Source organism: Sturnus vulgaris, chromosome 1 (genome assembly GCF_052056855.1).
Source record: "Sturnus vulgaris isolate bStuVul1 chromosome 1, bStuVul1.hap1, whole genome shotgun sequence".
NCBI classification, from domain to species: Eukaryota; Metazoa; Chordata; class Aves; order Passeriformes; family Sturnidae; genus Sturnus; species Sturnus vulgaris.
This window is the reverse complement of record NC_142243.1, coordinates 65,930,625-65,951,101: the sequence shown is the minus strand read 5'-3', so window position 1 is coordinate 65,951,101 and position 20,477 is coordinate 65,930,625. Positions and strand designations below refer to the sequence as shown.

Genomic DNA, 20,477 nt, shown 5'->3' with positions numbered 1-20,477 from the left:
TTACTGTACACATGTAGCTACAGGAATATATCCATATGGTTTTCCTACTGTAAACTTTCAGGTGACTTGCTAATCTCGGCCAGTACTCAGAAACAAGGGCTGGTCTGAGATTTTAGTAATTACAAAGATGGCATACAGACTTCGGCATTAAGGCTCTCCCAGATCCATTTGAAATCAGGTTACATTCATATTCTGTCTTGTTTTTTGGATAGCAGCCCAACAGCACGCAAAGTTGTTATGTTGTTGCTTGACCTGCTCTATCCCAGTCTTTCTGCCAAGGGGAAAAGAGAAAAAGGTATTCAGGACTTAGGCTCTCTTGGCTTTGCCATAAGTGAAAGAGATTTTTCTCCTCCTTTTTTTTTTTTTTTTTTAAAAAATCTGGGGGTTTCCTGAATTAATTAATATTTTCTGATGAATTTACTGAAATAATACATATTCTTCCTTCCTGAAGTTTATCTATTTGTCTCTGGTGCTTTTCCTCTCTACCAGTAATGACAGCTCAGAACCATGAATTGGTACCATGCATTAGGGGATCACCTTTGCTAAACTTGAGCCTGAAAGTAGGGAAGTGGAGAGATCAAAGGCAGCTCTCTAAGGTTCTGCAGTACAGGTGGGGCCCAGGAATCAAATATAAAAGCAAAGTTGTTCTGCTCAACCAAATACCCTCATTGAGAGTGGAGGACATCTGCCAGCTGGGCTGCCTCTGGGGCTTGTTTGCCCTCCAAAGCACTTCCACAAACGTCCTGCTGCAAAGATGAGATGTGGGGATGATGATGATGAAGGACTTGCAGGATCCTGCTGGTGGTTGGAGTTCTAGTTCCCGCTAGGTAGCTGCCGTGCTGGGAAGACTAGCCTGGCAGGGTAGGAAAGCTGAGGGAGGGGCAGAGAAGGCTACTTACCCCCAGGGTAGAGCTGGAAATCACCTGGCTCCTGCTCAGCTAGTGAAACAACAGCAAGGAGAAGTTTGACATCCTGCCTGAAGATGGGTGCCTTCATGTGGTTCTGGGGTGCTGAGGAGAAGTCAGTTCTGCTAAGTCCGCCCTTAATAAGGACCCTGCTGTTCCTAACCTTTTCTTTTTTCCAGTAACATCATCCAAACAGGAGTTATAAGAGGATCAGAGGAAGACAACAGAAGTATAGGCTGCTCAGTATTTAAAATTTCTAGTCTTCAAAAAATGACTTCAATTTTATTATGTTGTCTTAGTGGTTTGACTTTTGACTGGTTAGGCACTTGGTAAACCTCCTAATAAAAAGAATAGATGCTTCTGCTGATTTTGCACTGTTTGTTTTTTCTTTGTCCATGCTATTCTTCTGTGATTCTTTTTTAAAATAGCCAGAGTAAAACAGAAGTGGTAAACCTTAATTTAGAGGTGTTAGCAAGAGGTGGCTCACCCTGATAAGGGTCATCCAGGCTTCACTGGGTCTTTGTTATAATCCACTACCCACTGTGGGTTATTCTCTCTTAGTATTACTTTTGTTATATTTGCTATCATGTCTGTGCAGATGATAGCTTAATACTTGCAAATGACCTAAATATAATGAATGTCAAGCCAAAAAAAAAACCATCTAGAAGCATACACCTATGAGAAGACAAGGATAATACTGGCAAGCTTGTTAGGGCAAGTGTGAACAAGTGTTAGATGTAAAGAAAATGTGTGGGTTTTGTTGGTTGGTTGGTTATTTTTTGGCTTTTTTTTTGTTGTTTTTTTTTTTATTCCTTTGCTACAGGGGCACAATTCTCATTTCTATTTGCAGTCATCTAGGCAAGCTGAGGTGTGTTGAGTGCAGGGCCTAATTGCTTGTGCACTGCATGCTGTACCTACACAGCTTTCAACTGGGAGCCAGCTTGGAGCACAGGCAGAGCAAGCTCAGGTCTGTCCATACCTGCCTGCATACAGAGATGCTCAGAAGAAAGCAGAGACACCCATTTTCTCTTTATTACTGCATTGCACCAGAGGCAAATTCTCTAATTAAAATTTGCAGTTAGAGTGGTGTGTTATAACTGCTGTAAATTTTGGTCATGTCAAGACTTCCTGGCGGTGGGAGGAGAGGCACAGAGAAGCCAGGGAGTGCAAACAGGGCTCTTGTGTAGATGGCTGCAGCAGCCCAGCCATTGTGTCCCGTTCACGTTATTAAAGGCACCACCTATGCCACCACCTATTCCTTTGTACCAGGAAATTTACTGAATAGCTGAAGAGAAAATGTCACTAATGCTGGATAGTGGAGGAATTAAGATCTGCCTTGTCCTGAAAGAGGTTCTAGTAATATATCCTCCTATCCACTAGGCTCCCATGAGAAAAGGTGCTTGACAAGGCTCAAAACAGCCTTGCTGCTGCCTTTACCCTAGTGCATTGCTTCCATTAATCTGATACAGTAGGGAAAAACTGTGAACTAGGATAACAAGGATGGCAAGGTTAAGAAATATGCATTTTAATAAAGGGATTAGAGAATAGATTTACATATCTTAAAACTAGAGAAATAAAAACTTGGAAAGTGAATAGTTTTCTGGATGGGTTCTGATTTTTACCATCTCAGTCAGTGAGTTCATTTACTTTGGCTATCATGATGACTATCGAAATGCAATCCCAGGTCGCTATCTTCTGCTAGCTTTTAGAAGCTGGATGGCTGAAAATACTGTCCTACACTGTGCTGTTTCCCCTCTGCCTCTAGATCAAGGGAGAATGTCCAGTTACTTTCCTTTCTGGGCTAGGAGGACTTGATCATATGGGAGCTCTCAAAAGAGGTGCTGGCTGGCATGTACTTGCCTTTTCCTTCTAGAAGAATGCTTTTCTCTTGGGCAGGCTGGACAGAAAGCTGTGGGTCTGGTCGTTGAGCATAGTTTAGCAGTCTGTGTTTGGGAGGGAGGAGAAGAATGGGATAGTATTAACATGAAGCCCCTGCTTCCTGTTGCACTGTATTTGACCTGACATAAGCAGCTGACATAACATCACTGTGGGCGTTGACAGCGCTTTCTTTTAATATTAAATTTGGGGAAAAAAAGTTAATAACTGTTTTCTTCTTAAAAGGAAGGAGAAAACCCCAAAGGATCTTGGCTGGCTCTGCATGCCCTATAGGTATGTCTGGTTGTTTTTGATGAACAAGGTGCTGTCCTCCTGTTTACCTCTCTCAAAGGAAGTGTCTGTTGACATAGTCTGCATTTCAATCATCTTTATTATACAGCTCTCTGGGAAGCCTCCAGGGCAAGTTAAGCCAGCCCTGAAAGAAGCTTCTTGGTCACAAAGAGAGAAGAGTCAGAACAGACACCCACAGTTTGTATTTCTTTATTTGCAGAGATCTCTATTCTGATAACCTCAGACCCCAGAGCAGCTGAAGTTGGCTGAGTTTGGAGTGGTTCAGAGGCACAGAGGGCAGGTCTCCAAGTGGCTGCTGTATCCACCCATGCACTGCAGCCAGGATGGACCTGAGTGTGCTGGCAGTGCTGTCGGAGAGCTGGCTTCGATGTCCAGCCTAAGGGAGGCTGGGGTTTCCCTGCAGTGGGAGGGCTTCCACTAGGTGGGTGCTTCCAGGCTCAGAGGCATCTTCCCCCACTTCACATCACTCTGTGCCACAAGTTTTCTGTGCATGATGTCACCCTGCTTGGTGCCTTGAGTGTGGCTCAAACCTTCACAAGGCTTCACGTGCCATTACCTGTGACAGGCTTATTCAGTGAATGGCATCCAAAGCATTACAAGTTGTAGGTTTGTGTTGGTGTCCAGAAGGTTGGTGCCTGAATTCACTAAAAAACTGCTGTTGGTTGTGCCATCAAAGCTGTCTCTTGTTAATATAAGTATGAGAAGAGAATTTCACTTCAGATTGAAGTCTATGCATCAAAACTGAACCTATGTGGGTAGCAAACTGTGGATGCTTTGCATGTTTTGGAAGTGTGTTTTATTATTCCATGCTCGTGTGTTTTGAATAGGTGAAGTTAGCTTTGGCTTGCACTGATGTGTTTTTTTGCTCTAGTGCTCAACGGTGAGCTCCAGATAGATGCTTGTGAAAATGGTGCTACACAAAGAGCATCCATCTTCTTGGCAAAAGGTGAGGCCCTGGCTGGCCTCAGTGTGCCCTCGAGGCCTCTTTCTCCAAATCTGTGCAGCTGCTGACACCTCTGAGGGGCTAAACCCATCCATCTTTTGGAAGAAGAATGGCTTTCTACTGCACTAATAGAGAGTGAGTTATAAACCTTCCTCTTTCAAGTTTTCTGCCGTCAGGACGTGGAAATTTATTTTATCTCCGATAGCTCCTACCTTAAGCCAGGCGCAATCTCTATCAAAAACTGTTATCCAGAAAAGTTAAGAAACAGTGTCTGAGTGACCCAGTTGTCAAGTGTAAGGTGGTACTTATGGTGCATGAGGAGCTGCCTAACAGCTGAATGTTCAAATATTAATTAAAATAATTTGCAGCGTCATGCACTAATGATGAAAGCAGCTTGTGTCTTCATTGTAGCCAAAGATTTCAAGGGCCAAACTCACTGGAAATATAAACAGTGGTGCAAATTATATGTTAGAGCACAATTGTTTCCCCGCAGGCTATAAATAACTCCTATTTTAAGACACTGGGGGTTATTTGTCTCCTGTGGGAGAGACTGTATTCTGTGGTGTAGCTGACCAGAAAATGGTTGTTAGTGATAAAGTGGTGTAATTTGCATTGATTTATTATTCATTGGCTGTGCAGATCAAGTGCAGCTTACTCAGCAAGAGGGATTGATACCAAATTCTTTTGTCGCTTAAACAAATATCCCTGCTGAGTATAAGTGAGAGATGTGATTGCAACAGAAGAGTGGTGTTATCAGACACCTTCCCGCTTGTAACTCTCTAAAATCTGAATCAAATTTACTGAGAATTTGGCCTACCTGGGTAAATAGGGTTTGATAACTATTGGAAGTGGATGCATATTACAAAAAAATTAAAGGTAATTCCTTGACTTTGTCTAAATTCCCCACATCGTGTAACATGCACATCCTGCTTTGGAAGTTCCAGTGCTTTCTTCTGAAAATGTTAGCTTCAGAGTTTCCAGGTATTTTGAAACATACTATGATTGATGTGAGAGTAATATTATCAGTGTCTACTTTGATGTTCTTCTGAAAACTGTACCTCTTGGAAGAAAACTACTTAAAAGATTGTTGGATTTCTCTTCTCTTGCTCCTCAACTTTTAAATCAGTTTTCTATTCGTGGTGGTTGTGAGAGAAAACCTGGAAATATGAATGAAATGCTTCCTCCAAAAAAATTGAGGAATATATTTCTTTTTAAGTTATTTTTGGGGGAGGGAGGGTGTTTTATGTTCAGATTCATTATCTCCAGGTGTGCCTGGCCAGTGCTGCAGGTGTTGAACCCATTCTTCCCTGGACTATTATCAGCAATGATTTCACAGATTATTCTGCAATTCCACTGTGATTTTGGCTGAGAAAAAAAGTAAAATTAGTTACAATATGAGAGGTAAAGCAATGCAATTCTTCAAGGCTTTCTGGTGATTAATTTTTCTTTGTACATTTACTGAGCATCAGTGTCCTTCCACAAGTCCTCATCTACAGTCAGCCTTTGAATAAACACTCCTTGTCCTGCCATTGGCTGTTGCTGTTTGCAGCCTTGAATGAACTTGTAGAAAGAGTGCTGTAACTATAAATTACTCTTTTTGGGCCAATTGTTCTGGGGAAGTTTGAACAAAATAATAATCTTGGAACTTAACTGTTCTCCTAAAAGAAGCATGTTCTATCCATGTAAAACTGAACTATTTTGCAGCATATTCCTTCACATTTTTGCTAAAGGTTAACAAAATTGTTTAGACAGCTCTAGTTGGTGCACATCAATCTGCTTTACAACCAGCTGATTAATGTGACTGATTTCTGCAGCGAATTTCTCTAATCACTTCGTATTTACAAACTGGGGTGGTTTTGTTTAAAGCAGCTATGCTGTGAGTGTTCATCCATCTTAAAAGTTCATTCCTTGACTGAAGTAAGTTTAGGAAACACAAGTCTAATGAACCTCAGTGACAAACGGTGCCCATAAAAGAAGAGGTCATATGCAACATCTCTGGTAGCGGTAATCCCTCCTGTCATCTCCTACAGATGTAGTAAGAAAAAATAAATTCTTGAAGTAAAGAGAAAGGAAATCATAGCGAGTGTAGGCAAATGAGAGAAACAGTTACTCTGAAGCCTGCAAGGAGCTGCACAGCAAGCCAGGAAACTGTGGATTTTCATTATCCAGGCTATTGGCTGACAGCTGGGGATGTGAAATAATCTACAGCTTTTTTTTTTTTTTTTGAGAATTTATTTAAACTCATAGGCTTACTCTACTGGGAATTACAGAGGTTTCTTCTCTAGAAAGAAGAAAAATTATTCAGCCTTTCTTCAAGTGGAGTTAGACACTGGGCCGATGTCTCTGCTGTGATACATTGTGCTTCATTACAGACTACAAGTGCTGAATCCCTCTGCATGTTTATTCTGTCGGTAAATATCACCCTAACTGGTATTACACAAACTTCTTCCAATGGTAAACGTAAGAAATATTCAGCAGCTGTGTCCCTCTAGGGACAGTTGGACAGAGCCCACAGGTACTGGGATGCAGTGTAAGCAAAACTATTCACTTTATATTGACAAGGCAGTGTAGCTCTGTGGAATTGTAGCACAGCAGAAATAAGTCTCAAAGGTTTTGAATGGTCAGATCTGTTCTGTAGAATGTCAGCATAATTTATGGTATGCTGTTGATTTGGAAACAAAAATCATATAAGTAGATATGTGAATGTTTAAGTCATTATTTTAATGACTACTGAGAATCCCTTAGTCACCTTCAGCAGTCACTATGCTTTTTATTTTTAAAGCAGAGATATACACTTTTGTGACTTGTTTCCTTCTACCACTATGTATGTCTGTGAAGATATTCTACACATGGCTTTCAGCGTAGGAATAATTCTGCAGTTTTCCCTTTGCTCTCTGTATCTTCTGTTCTGATGACTCAGATGTGTTTGTACATGAATCCTTTCTGAGAAAAATATGTGATATTTCCGAGTGCTGATTTCACCAATTCTTTTAGACTTAGGTTACAGATCAAAATTCTATGACCAGTGTCACCTTCAACTTGACTTTTTTTAGCTTTTCTTATAAAAAGCTATCTGATGCTTTTGGATACTTGAGGACTTAAGAAGAAACTGCTAAAGCTCTTGCCTCATACCTCTTCACCTTATGATTCTCTCTCTCTGCCTTGTAACTTTTTCTGGTTTGATATGTGCTCTTTTATCCTGTTACTGTCCCTTTAGGCTGCTTCTACAAAAAGTTTTCCAGCCATATTGCCTTAATTATTTTTATTCTAGATTTCCCTATACTTTGCACTGCCTCAAACAAAAAATGAACTTTATTTTAGAAGCACTTAACAATCTACCTCTATTCTACCTGTAAGCTGTACAATTTTTGGAGACTGACTCTTGCTCTCCATCAGCCCATGGTACCTTTCTCCCTCAGATTTTTGCTACAATTTAAAGTGGAACTTCAGTGGTTTTGCTCTTTCTTAGGAAAACCTCATCAAGATATGCAGATCCCTTCCCATTTACACTTTTACCGTGACTTCTGCAGAAAATCTAGATTCTGGTGATAAGAATTCTTCCAGTTGCTAGTGAAGGCCTGTAAGTAAGATGGGCAGAGAGAGAAAAGCTTGGACTGCATTTCTTCTGGGTTACATTCAAGAAATTAGAATATTTCTTAAGGGATGGTATGTGTCACTGTGTGGAGTGACAGTATGTTTTGCTCAGGTTGTTCCAGCAGTTGAATATGTTAAGAAAGGATGGGAAAGGGTCTGAATATGGTCATATGATATTCATACCTGGCTTTAGTGTGCAGGATGTCAAACATGGAGAAGATACATTAATGAATAATGGAAGAAGAGTATAACAGATAGAAATGATAGTTATCTTAATTGGACTATCAGGTCATTTAATGAAATGTTTGTGCTTAACTTGACAAAGTGATTGGTTGTGGTCAGTTAGAAACAAGGAAAAGCTTTGTACTTAAATACCAGGTTATTAGGGAAGGGGAATCTGATCTACCTGTGAAGACAAATGTTGTAGAGAACAATAGGTGCATAGCAGGATAATAATCTTGCTGGAAAAGTGTGTTCGGGAAGAACAGTACGAGAAAGAAGTAGACTGTCCATGAGTGTAACTGTGAAAGATCATTAAAAAAACCCCAAATCACCCTACCTCCTCCCCACAAACAAAACAAGAAAGGACATAGTGAATAAAAGAGTATCTGTTCTGGTTTTAGCAGCTAATAATGAGATCATAGAAAAGCTAGACTTGGGAAGTAACTTAAGATCAAGTGATCGGGAATCGATTTAATTAAAATGAAGGGAGGATTAAAAGTTTGTCCTTAATTAAAATTTGTCTTTGAGAGATAGCTAACATGAGTTTGCCAAACTGCTAGCAATGCAAGTCGGCTGCACTGAGAGCTCATGGACCTGAATAGAGCAGGAACTAGGAGCTTTTGCAAGTACTCCAGCAGTCTCAATTTTGTGTCCCAAGAAAGGAGAAGTTGTCAGAAAAGGGTAAAAGTTAGAGTTGCTAGAGCTCAAGCTGAATGGAAGCTAACAAGTTATGTTTATACACATAGAAAAAGAACATTTGAACCACATAAATAACTTTCAAATAGCAAGAGGGCTAGTGTGTAACACTGCTGTTCATGCAGGGATTAAGCATAATTTAGAAGTGGCCTCTCTGTGAAAAAGCCAACTCCCCCTCCTCATATCCATCTGAGGAAACCCATGTGGTGACCACTGGGAGAAAAAAATCTGAATGGGATGGAAAGAAAGCTTGAACATGGCAATGCTCCTGAATCACATAGGAATAGATAAACTTTGTAAGTGCACACTCAGACATTGAAGGTATAAGTGCAAGGATTTTTAGCACATCCTTCAACACCTGCTGCTCACCTCTGGGCTCTATGCTTTGTCCTTAATTGTGTTAGCTGTCTGGAACAGGAATAGTTTTGTGGTGTCAAACTTGGCATTGCGGTTCTTGAGTATCATTGCATCAGTTCAGGGAAAGTTTAAACTATCTAAACTTTAGCAAAAAGTTGAAGAAGAGAGTGTGAAGAGCATTAAATGGGATGCCATGCTAGGAAATGGAAGTATTTGGCAGTTTTCTGACTCAGCAGAGATGGTAACATGACCAGCTGTTGTATCTCTTCTGCCCTGTCAGAAGGCAGTGGCATTTTTGGGACACTCAAGGGGAGAATGCTGTCAGACTGGTTGAAATAAAGTACAGAGTGAGAGCTTTAAGATGCTGAGACTGGAAGAAAGTGACTGAAAGGATACGACTGAACCTGATCCTCAGGAGAGAATGAAATATCGTAAGTGATGTTAAATTTGCTGTGTAAGCAACTCCCAGAGTTGGCATCACTTGAAGGAAGAGGAGGAAGTTTTGTAGGGAAGGAGTTTAGTGTTAGGGGAAGTTAATTTATGTTCGTGCCAAAACGTAGAGTTTGAAAATTTGGGTGGTAAAATGACGCATGTGTTTAAGTGCAAAGGAGATGTCTTGGAAGGTGAGAAGGTATGTCTAACAACATGTTTTCATAAGCTTCTCAATCTGGTCTAAGGCTCCTGGCCTGTGCCCCTCTCCTATTCTTTCCAGACCACCTTAGACTGCTTTGCCAATCCTTAAATGGAATCTGAACCATCAGGGCAGCGGTGAGGGTTAAAGAGATCCTCTAATTGTGTTAAACTGGGAAGAATACTGTGGCAGTGGCAGAGCTTTCAGAAGTGACCACCAATGTAGTGGGCTGCCCAGAAGAGAGAAGCATCATTGACAGGAAAGTTAGAGATTGAATTGAAATCTCAGCGAGGATGAGATGTCAGAGCAAGGAGGATGACCAGCAATATCAAAAGAAGGGCCATGTAGGAGAGAGATCCTTGAGATTTGCCCAGGAAGAGACCATGAATTACTGTGGTAAAAGCACTTTAATTCAAAGGGAAGCAGCGGAAACTGGGCTGGACATGATCCAGTATAGAGTTGGAAGAGAGGAAGTGAGTGCAGTAGCTTTAGCCTGTGCTTGCAACAAGTTTACAAGACAGGGGAAAGGAGGAAAAGAAAAACTGCTGAAAGAGGTAGGGCTGATTTCTTGTGGGTAGTGAAAAGGGGGAGCAGATGGAAAGAGAGAGCAGTAAGTGGGGACTAAGCTTGCCTGAAACAGATTTGTGCAGTCAAAGACAAAAAGAAGAGGTTAAGGAATTTCAGATGAAGATGATAGTCTATAGGCTCTGTGTGGTGATGTTTCAACAAACTGAATTTTTGGTAGGAATTGGCAAAAAAGAAATGAGAGAATTGGAAATACCAGCAGCTTCATGCTTAACGAAGAAGAAATTGGCTACACAAACTTTTTCCTCCAGTCAGTGGTAACTGATGGGAAGCAGCAAGGTGCTGCAGCTTTGCTTTTTCCTCTTTGCCCCTGCACAGGCCAGGCACGGTCCCGACGTGTGCCTGCTGCGGAGCGCTTGGCGCTGGAAGGAGAGCCGTGCTTCCAGACTTCAGGGGCTGCACTGCCTAATTGTCTGGCTCTGCTCCAGCTGGTGATTGACCCAATAAACTCTAATGAATCTGGATTCCTGCAGTCTGATTTGCTTCCTCTCCTGGTTATGTGCCTCTCCCAGCCCATGAGGAGCTGAAACCTGAGTGCTGGCTTTGACAAAGGGAGTGAGAGAGGGGGAAGCAGGGGAAGAAAAGACAGATAACAGCCGAATGTAATCAGTGTTTTATTACCATCCTCAGGAAGTGGGAATGGCTTTAAAAAAAAAAAGTAGTAGGTTGGAGCAAGGAAAGTTAGTTATGGTGAGGTTATTTGACAGGAAATTACAAAATACAAACAGACAGAAGAAACACATTTTAAAACAGGGTAGGAAATCTCAAGTTACTTCACTGTGTATATTCAAAACCCTCAAAGCAAAGGCTGAAAATAGCACTTTAAACAAAAGCTATCTTATCTGATAAAGGCGTTTCAAGCACAAAAGGAAATTTATATATTGGGTTGACAGTCTTAAAATAAACTGATTTTCTTGATAACACCATAGATTTAATTGTGGGAAAAAATTAGGTTCATTTGTATGACCTGCGGACACAGTAAATTCCCGTGTAAATTAATTCCTTTTCTTTCTTTGTACATTTCTTGTCTCCTAAGCAGTGTTTATCAGTGTTTTCCAGAAATTGTAAAGGTAGATTTATGCATGTAGGACGAGGCTGATAAATATGTGCATAATTTTTAGAATTCCATGCAGACCAGATACAATTCATTTCCTGTGCTACTGGATGGAAGCATATTAATGATACTTCAGCAAGTAGCATTCAGATTCAGGAAGATTTTGGCAGAAATACATTGTTTCGGGATGAGGGTAAAATTTCCAGTACTAGTGATCAGAATAATTATTTTATTAATATCTTTTTCAGTAGATTTGTGATAAGGGTTTGAATACTTTGTGGGTCTTTTCACCTTTTGTGCAGAAAGGAAACTATTCTGTTACCACAAGACCTTTATCCTGTTGAGATTTCGAATAAACATTGCATCCGTAAAGATATGTGTCCTTCTAGTGAGATAGGATATGTGTTACAGGGTTGAAAGAATTTGATTTGCTGTGAGGGAGGGAGCTTGGAGAAGGGGAGGAAATAACTCAGTTGTGCAAATGATCTATTAGATTATCACAGTTCAGATCAAAGGCTTAGAATGCTGTGGGACAAAATATCGCACTTGCTTTTGACTGAAGCAGTAAGAAGAAGCATTAAGAGGTTTATAGGTACACCTGCCTGGCTGCCATGACTTGGAACTTTGTGTTGCCTCCAGCTCCTTGCTCAGCAGGCTGCATATCTAACAGTGTATTACAGTGCAGCAGCTACATCTGCAACTCTGTACCTCGTCAGACTTGCTCAGTCCTGGGAAACGTGTAAGGTTGGGATTTTTTCCCCAATTCATTTCTCTGCTGTTCCTGTAACTCCCTACTGCTAACACTGCTGAGCCTTCACAATCAATGAACACAGCAAAATAAAGTCTGCTGGGAGGGCACTCACTTGCTGAGGGCTCTAATGGAAGGTAGTGAGGTACACCATGGCTTTATCCTGGCTAGGTTAGGTACATGGATATTTCCTTTCCTAGGTGATCCAGGTGTGCCTGGAGAGCTCTTAGAGACCAGAGTGCTCAGATTTATCTGATGTCATGGAGCTCAGAGAGTATCACTGGAGAGTAGGACAAAGATGAGTTCACATCAGCTTGTGTGAACCTCACAAGACTGCGAGGCCTGGTGGTGTCTTATTGCTGGAAAATCTTGCCAGGAGTCCTGCAGAACTGTCAGGATCTCATGGGGGTTTTGCTCTGCTTAACAAAGAACTATCAGCTGACAATGGGCTATGAGGATTGGGTTCCAGTATAAATTTTCTGAACTTGTGATCATTGGGATTTGCACTCAAAATAAGTAGAAATGACACCTATGCAGGAAAGCTGACCTTTAAAATATTGATTTATGTCTTATATAAATGACCTCTTTAACAGGAGTTCATAACTCAACCAAGTGACTTCATAAGGGAAAGCTGTGGGAGGAAAGTAGCTTCCTCCTTTTAAATGGGTGAGTGTTGATGTCAATATGAATTGGTAATCTAAAGCAGTGAGCCTTAAAAAAAAACCAAACAGAAAATCAAAAAAGAAACAGCACTAAAATATCTTTCCAAAATGCATATATTGAGTATATGGAAAAACTGGTAATAGAACCACTCTTGACTGACTCTTTTTTTTGTCATTAGGTTTTGGAGTATTTTTCTTTACTGTTTTTTTTTAGGTTCTGAAACCCTCTACAGTTACTCCTTGATACAACTGGGAAATGTAGATGCGTTATTGCAGTGAAAAGAGATCAATAAATTGTAGCGTCCTATAGTTAGCTCTCAGAATGTTGATCCTAGTCCAAGTATTGGGAACTTCTCTTTTTCCTATTTGTTTTTTCAGCAACAATCAATACCAACTGACACAGTTGATAGAAGATTTTCTTAGGGTTAAAGACCTTGTATCAAAATTAGCACCTTTGAAGAATGCTAAGATAATTTAAAAAAAAAGGTTTGCTATTATTATGATGCATCTTTACAATCAAATCTTTCCTTTTTTATTTGGAAGTTTAGAGATGTATGAATGAGATTTAAGGAAGTGCCAGGTGATCATGATGCCACATGATTTTCTTTCTGTCTTAGTGCCATTTTATAGCTATTATTTTACGTGTGTAAAAAATGAAAAATCAGGTTGTAGAGATGGAAAGTTATTGCCTTATAACAATCCCTATCAGAGGTTAATATTGTGACCAGGTAGACAGCATGTTGTCTGCTAAATACATATTAATGCTAACAGTAACTTCTTAGCTAAGCTAAAAAATAGCTACTGAAGTTAGGATACAATCATTTGAATAGTTCACTTTAATAGTTTTGCTGTTTTCACATTCATAATGATAGTAAAATAGATGGACTCGTTTAAAAAAAGAAAATGGTATTTTATGTTAAACTGCAAAGTGGGGAGACTACCTTGGGAAAATTCTGTTTGCTGTTTTTGGAAGGTGTGTACATGAAGTTCATTGTGTCTACTGTGTGCAAATAAAACCTAGGTAGAGAAACACAGAGATATGCTGTCTCTTATATTTGGTTATGTGCATTAATTGAGCAGGTCTGTGACATCCAGTGTCCTTTCCCTGTGACAGAACTGAGACTACGTGTAGGTGACTGACTTGGGACAAGAGTAAATGGACAGGAACTGTAACAAAGATCCAGCTTCACTGACAGGGTTCTTCATGCCTAAACCACTAAGAAATGTTCCAACCAAGCAAGGTGTTTCTGCAAGGCTGAAAGACTTAGCAGTTGGATTTTAGGACTGTTCACCTTTCCAAAATATGTCTCATGTATTTAACATGTGTCCCTGCATCTTCAAAACTCTGCTGTGGGTAAAATTTGAGCTAATTAACCAGTAACAGATGTAAACTACATTCATATCCAACCATATGTTATCCTTGTAGTTTATCTGTACTTGCTTCCTTTGAAAACCATGAAGGCTGAACGTATATATTTACAAGTATATGGTTTTAGTTTTGCAACTTTTTATGGTTTCCAAATATAGACAGTAGTTCAGTTTGTTTCAAGGTGCTTTGAATAGAGTACCTGGCACATTTCCAGCATTTTTCCAATCAGTCACTGGCTAGCTTATTAAAAAATTTAATTTTAAATATGAAGTGAGCATTTTGCAAAGTATTTAATCCAGCTTCAGTCTAGGACTGTAGCCTCTAGATATTGGTTGAAATTTGTGATCTTCACACCTGGAGAAAAACAATTCTGTGAAGCTTTGCTGCTCCTTTTTACAAAAAGAAAAGTTTCTTTCAAGCGCTTCCAGTTTTAGGGAGAGGAATGAAATAAAAATTGACAGTAAGACTGAGTTTTATTATAAAACTTCAGGAGAGAGAAGATAGAGAAAATGCATAAGCATATTTTCTAAAATGTGTTTAAAATTCTTTCAAAAAATAAAGATTTTTAGGCCATTCTCATTCCTGTTTTGTTGGTGTGGTTTGAATGTTCATGGATTAGCAGAGTTTCTACATGCATAGTGAAAAGCTTCTTCCTGCAGGGGCTTACTCAGCCTCGCAACCTGTGACGGGACAGGAAGGTGTTTTTCTCCCTTGTGAGACTGGAAATCCATTTTATTTGTTGTGTATAAGACAGACAAAAGTCTCCTTTTTATTCCCTTCACCCCTTCATGTGAAAGCTTTGCAGTTTGGCCTGAGGGAAGTAGGCTACAAAAGAAAGTATCAAATTTTGCAGCCATCCCTATAGTGCTCCTGTTGCTCCTTGAACCCAGCCTGAGGGAGCCATTAGAGTGATCTTCTAACAGCTGATGAGGGGAAAAGTAAAGTTTCTGTAGTGCCCCATCTGTCACAGCCATGGCACCTGGGCTCCATGCTAAAACACAGTTGCAAAATTACTGTATTCAAACTTACTAACACTTAAGGTTTATAGATTTACCTAATATTATGTAAGAATTTTCCAAGTAGTTTATTAAAATCATGTGATATTACTTACAATAATTTTGCTGCCTACACCATTTTTCCCCCCAAATTAATAGCCCAATATATAAATTACTTTCTATTAATGTTGTTGAGTTTTTTTCAAATATGGATTTTTAAATTAAGTGGATACAAAGAAATGATCTTTTTTTTATTCCTGTATCCTATAGTTATACCCCCAAGCAGAAGCTGATTTGTGTTATATGATGGTATAACATAAACTGTAACCTGAACAATGCATTGAAGGGAAAAAATATATATGTAATATAGAAATTTTAAATAAGATGTATGCTATTGTTAGAGTGGGACTGCATTAGAAAATTGTTTTTTGTTACTGAATACCTGTGCTTAGTGAAACTATTTACACAATTATGAAATAGCAGGTATATGAATTCTTTTAAGAAGTTCTTCTGTTTACAAATATTGTGGTGAGCATAAAGTAACAGCAAATTCAGATTTCAGCACAAATACAAACAGTTTTTACATGATTTATAACTATCAAATGTCTGTGCTGCAGATATTTTGTCTGAACATACATAACTAATTGGTATTTCTTAGACAGCTGCAGTGGAACTAGTATTTGCCCTTCTTTGTTAAAACTACCTACTGGTGACACTTGTGTAAACCAGCTTACACTCTTGAGTCTTGAACTACTTCACCTTTCTCTTCTCTCAAGCTTCAGCACAAGCTTGGGAGTCTTTGGGATCCCAGCCTTATCGTAAAGTTTTCTGCTTTAGCTTCTCCATTCTTCTGGGTAGGAAGTGCTCAGATCTGATTTCTTCCTGGGCTTGCTCACTGGTAACACATGTGTCAGCTTTGTTTCTGAAACAGTTAGACATAAGAAAGAAATGGTGTTTGAAAAATCCCCACAGCCTCCTAACAAGCCTAAAGCTTGTAGAAGGGTTAGGAGTGTATGTTATATTAAAACTGGGATGAGCTGAATTTTTGAGATAAGTTTATTTCCCAAAGCAAATTTTACTTTTTTGATCTACTTAAGCCAAAGTGTCTTTTAGTTTAGTGTAATATGTAATGAGACATAAAATTTTCTACCCTTTTTTGGTTTTTTTTATGAAGACACAGTTACTATGACTGACATGAATTAGTAAGAGTTGGGCATTAGCTCAAGTCCTGAGCAGAAATGGCCATGTGGGCGTAGTTATTCCATGCTGTCCCCTTTCCAGCAGGTTTGGTGTCAGTGTGGTCTGATGGCTGGCCTGTGACTTCAGCAGTGGTTGGCATTTTAAACTCAGCCTCTTTAAAGCCAGTGATTGACAGAAATTGAAGCATTGGAGTCAAGCAAATGATAACACATAAATGCCAGGGGACCGACTTATGTGCCTCCCTGCTGAATTCCTTACAACCTTTTCTCCTAGACATTCTGCCTTTCCACATGGGAAAAAGCCTTCCCACTAGACCTTGATTCACACTTGTACATCTGGCACTGATGTCTGGTGTGTGACAGTGATACTGTCAGCTATATGATAGACATTCCAGGTGATTTCAAAAGTCTTCCACAGAGAGCCACAAACCCAAAGTAGCCTGTTTCTGCTATGGTAGCACCACTACATTTAATGCTGAACTCCATTTTCCTGAATGATGAATGGGGACTTCTGCAAAGATTAGAGGAGCCATTTGGGTTTGCAGCTAATTCATTTGGATTACTGAGTTCAGAGGGAGTTTTCCTAGGCTGTCTGGAAAACCATGAAAAAAAACTGGCATCAAGGAATGAAGGACACCGCAAGTGTGTATAGGACAAACCCGCTTGCCCTGCCTCAATAATTTGAATTGGATTACAGTAATTAAATCAGATTTTTGAAGGCATGGAGGAAGACATCTTCCAATAACATGCTCACAGTCTGTAAGAGACTTTTTGCAGTAATGAGAACAGGTTCTGGGTCACTTCTGAAAAATCGGTGTTGGTCTATAACTAGCAGCCTGTTGGGTTGTGTTACAGCTGCCGAACACAAAACATGTGCTGCCCTGCACATCCAGCTGTATTTCTCATGGAAATACTGTGGCTATTGGAATTGAACTAGAAACCCCTTTATTTTTGTAGTACAGTAATTGAGAAAGGATTTTTTCCACTACAGCAGCTTTGTCTTCATGTCTGCCACTTAGGAAAGTTTAACACCATTTGGAACTGTTTTCACTTGTAGAAAGGTAAACCCTATGTAAGGATAGCCATTTATTGGAATTTTAAGTAAAATGGCAGATGGTCTGGATGTACTATTTCGTCAGGTTTAGACACCGGGGAAAGGATCAAACTGTGGAAAAAGTTGTCATAATAGAAACCATACCTACTACTAGCAAGTAGAGATTTTTAATTATATTTAAATGAGGTCAGAAGTGTTTGAGTGAATTACATCCAACAGCGAAAGATTAAAGATGGTCCCTATTGTTTAAACACACACAGTCCCAAGCCTTTTTAAGTCTCTGATGGCAGTCTTGGTGTGCTCTTGCTTGTGCAGTGAGTCCTTCTCCCTTGGGAGAAGGAACCAACGCCACCTCCCTAAACCCTCCTTTCATTCAGTTGTAGTGAGCAATAGAGGATCTCCTGAGCCTTCTTTTCTCCAGGCTAAACACCCCCAGCTCCCTCTGACACTCCTCATTGGGCTTGTGCTCCAGACCCTTCCCCAGCTCCATTCCCCTTCTCTGGACCTGCTCCAGCCCCTCAGTGTCTTCCTTGTGGTGAGGAACCCCAAACTGGATACAGGACTTGAGGCACAGCCTCACCAGGGCCAAGTACAATCACTGCCCTGCTCCTGCTGGCCACACCATTGCTGACACAGGCCAGGGTGCCTTTGGCTTTTGGCCACCTGGGCACACAGTGGCTCATGTTCAGCTGCTGTCAACCTGCATGTTCAGGTTATTTTCTGCTGGACAGCTTTTCTGTCACTCTGCCACCAGCCTGTAGCACTGCCTGGGGTTGTTGTGACCCAAGTGCAGGACTCAGAGCTTTACCTTGTTGCACGTCATACAACTGTCCTGAGCCCATCAATCCAGCCTGTCCAGATCCTCCTGCAGAGAATTCCAGATCGAGACTCCCACCCAGTTAGTTTGGTGTCATCTGCAAACTGACTGAGGGTGCTCTCTGTCCCCTTGTCCAGGTCCTCAATAAAGATATTAACAGGGCTGGCCTGTCACCACTACTCTCTGGGCCTGGCTATCCTGCCAGTGCTTTACTCAGTGAACAGTGCACCCATCCATTAGCATTCCTTTTCTCCAAAAGACTGCTGGGGGAAACAGTGTCAAAGCATTACTAACATCCAGGTAGACAACATCCACAGGCTTTCCCTCATCCATCAAGCTGGTCACCCTGTCACAGAAGGAGATAAGTTTGGCCAAGGAGGACCTGGCTCTCATAAACCCATGCTAGCTGAGTCTGATCCTTTGGTTATCCTGTACATGTTGCATGATGACACTCAAGCTGATCTTCCATGACCTTCCCCAGCATCAAGGCTAGGCTGACAGACCTGTAGCTCTCCAGATCCACATTTAATCCACATTTGCTAACGTCCAGTCAACAGGAACTCCCCAGTTAGCAATGACTGCTGGTAAATGATGGAAAGTGGCTCAGTGAAGCACCTCCACCAGCTCCTTCAGTACCCTTGGCTCCATGAACTCATATGTCTAAATGGCATAGCAGATCACTGACCATTTCCCCTTGGATTATGGGGGTTTCATTCTGCTCCCTGTCTTCAAGCTCAGGGGGCTGGGCAGCCTGAGATCAACTGGTCTGACTGCAAAAGACGGGAAAAGAAAGCATTAAGCACCTCAAACTTTTCTTCATCCTTCATCACTCTGTTTCCTCCATGTCTAATGAAAAATAGATATCCTCTGAAATATGATGGTCTCTGAAAAAGCAGCACAGTGCAAATTCTTATTGTGCATTGGTGCATCTGTTGTATCTGAGTTTTTGCTGTTTACCTTCTTCCTTTCCTTCCCCTGTCTACATTTTTGAGTCATCACATCTAATGTACAGTATAGTTTAAAACCAAAATAGTTTCATGTGATAAGGGAATTCTGACTGTCCTCCTCATTTTCTAGAGGCCTGCTCTGAGACCACCTCTGATTATGATCCATATGTGCTACTGAAGCTGGCTAGAATGGTGTGACAAATGTAAGTATTTTGCAGAAACTTGCCCCTGCAAGCCTCCATTTGTGTACTGGGAATTAACAGATGCTTTACTATCCCTGTGTCATGCCCCCACTTCTGTAATGTGCATACAATGATATCATTCATATCATCACACAAAGATGATGTGAAAATGAATCACTTAATGTTTGTAATGCATTCAGATGTTGTGATGAGCACTGTAGGAAAGCCCACAAGCAAATGAATAATTCATTGTTCGAATCAGGCTTTGAACAGTACATGGTAAACAAGACATGGGACTTCACATTGAATAGTAAGAGTAAATCCAAATAATTAATGATCATTTGTGCAACTATCATGGTTGATTCAGAGTACTGAAAGGGAATGGCATCTTGTGGAAAGAGTGTAATCATGAACTAAGGGAGTGGATGCTAGTATATGATGGGAAAGATAAATAAAGAAAAATAGTTTTTGTTTATTCTTTTATTTTGTTCCCTCAGTGAACTTTAGTATTAGTTCTGACGTGTGTTTTGGAACAAAGATGAAGTGTGTTAGACTTCCCAAATTGCCTGATTTTAAACCTCTGTATCTTCCATTACATAGATGTGATAGTATTGGAGAATCCTATTCTCTTCTTTAATTCTGTTTTCATAGTTTACTGGTTCCCAGTGAATCCTTTTGGTCTTTGGTGTTTAAGCATCAAATGAAGGGTGTAGCACCCTCTCTGGACACTGTGGTACAGTCTTTGAATATATTTTTTATTTTGATATATATTCTTATATCTTGATATGAAATTATCTTAAGAGCAGCTAATGGAAGAGGAGATGTTAACTTTCTCCTGTGTACTGGCTGCAAAATAGAAGTTTAGTTTTGATGGCATCTTAGGTTCTGGAGTAGCTTGTTCCTGTGTTCAACCTTTTGACCTTCCTTTCCATGATAGCCCTGAATGTTTACATTCTGAGAATGAAAAAGAAAACTGAGGGAGGTATTTGCAGCTACACTACACAAAAATATGTCAATTATTCAGGCTGACTAATAGCTCCTTTAGTAACCAAAGTCACCTGCAATTTTTTATAGTCCTAGAGCATAAACCATCCAGAACATCTAATCAATTCACTCTGTAGATGGAACTGATTTTTTTCCCCTGGCATCTCTTCCCTATTTCCCTAAGCTGAATCTTTAAAAATCAATTCCATATTTTGATCAGTTTAAAATCCTGAACATGCTGAGGTAATGATACCAAACTTCTAGCATTTCACTGCTTCCAGTGACAAATCTATTGGCAGTGCAGCATTAAAAAAATCCCAGAATTTCCGTGAAAGCTGTTATAATT

The 20,477-nt window shown here is 40.2% G+C and overlaps 1 long non-coding RNA gene across 3 annotated transcripts in view; it reads left to right on the top strand.

The window, feature by feature from the left end:
* LOC106854166 (uncharacterized) overlaps window positions 1–20,477 on the top strand; it is a 216,781-nt gene that overhangs the window by 137,743 nt on the left and 58,561 nt on the right. For all 3 annotated transcript variants that reach the window (XR_015801166.1, XR_015800822.1, XR_015800538.1), the window contains one exon: window positions 19,096–19,168. This is a non-coding gene — a long non-coding RNA (uncharacterized LOC106854166). The remainder of the gene's footprint in view (window positions 1–19,095; window positions 19,169–20,477) is intronic.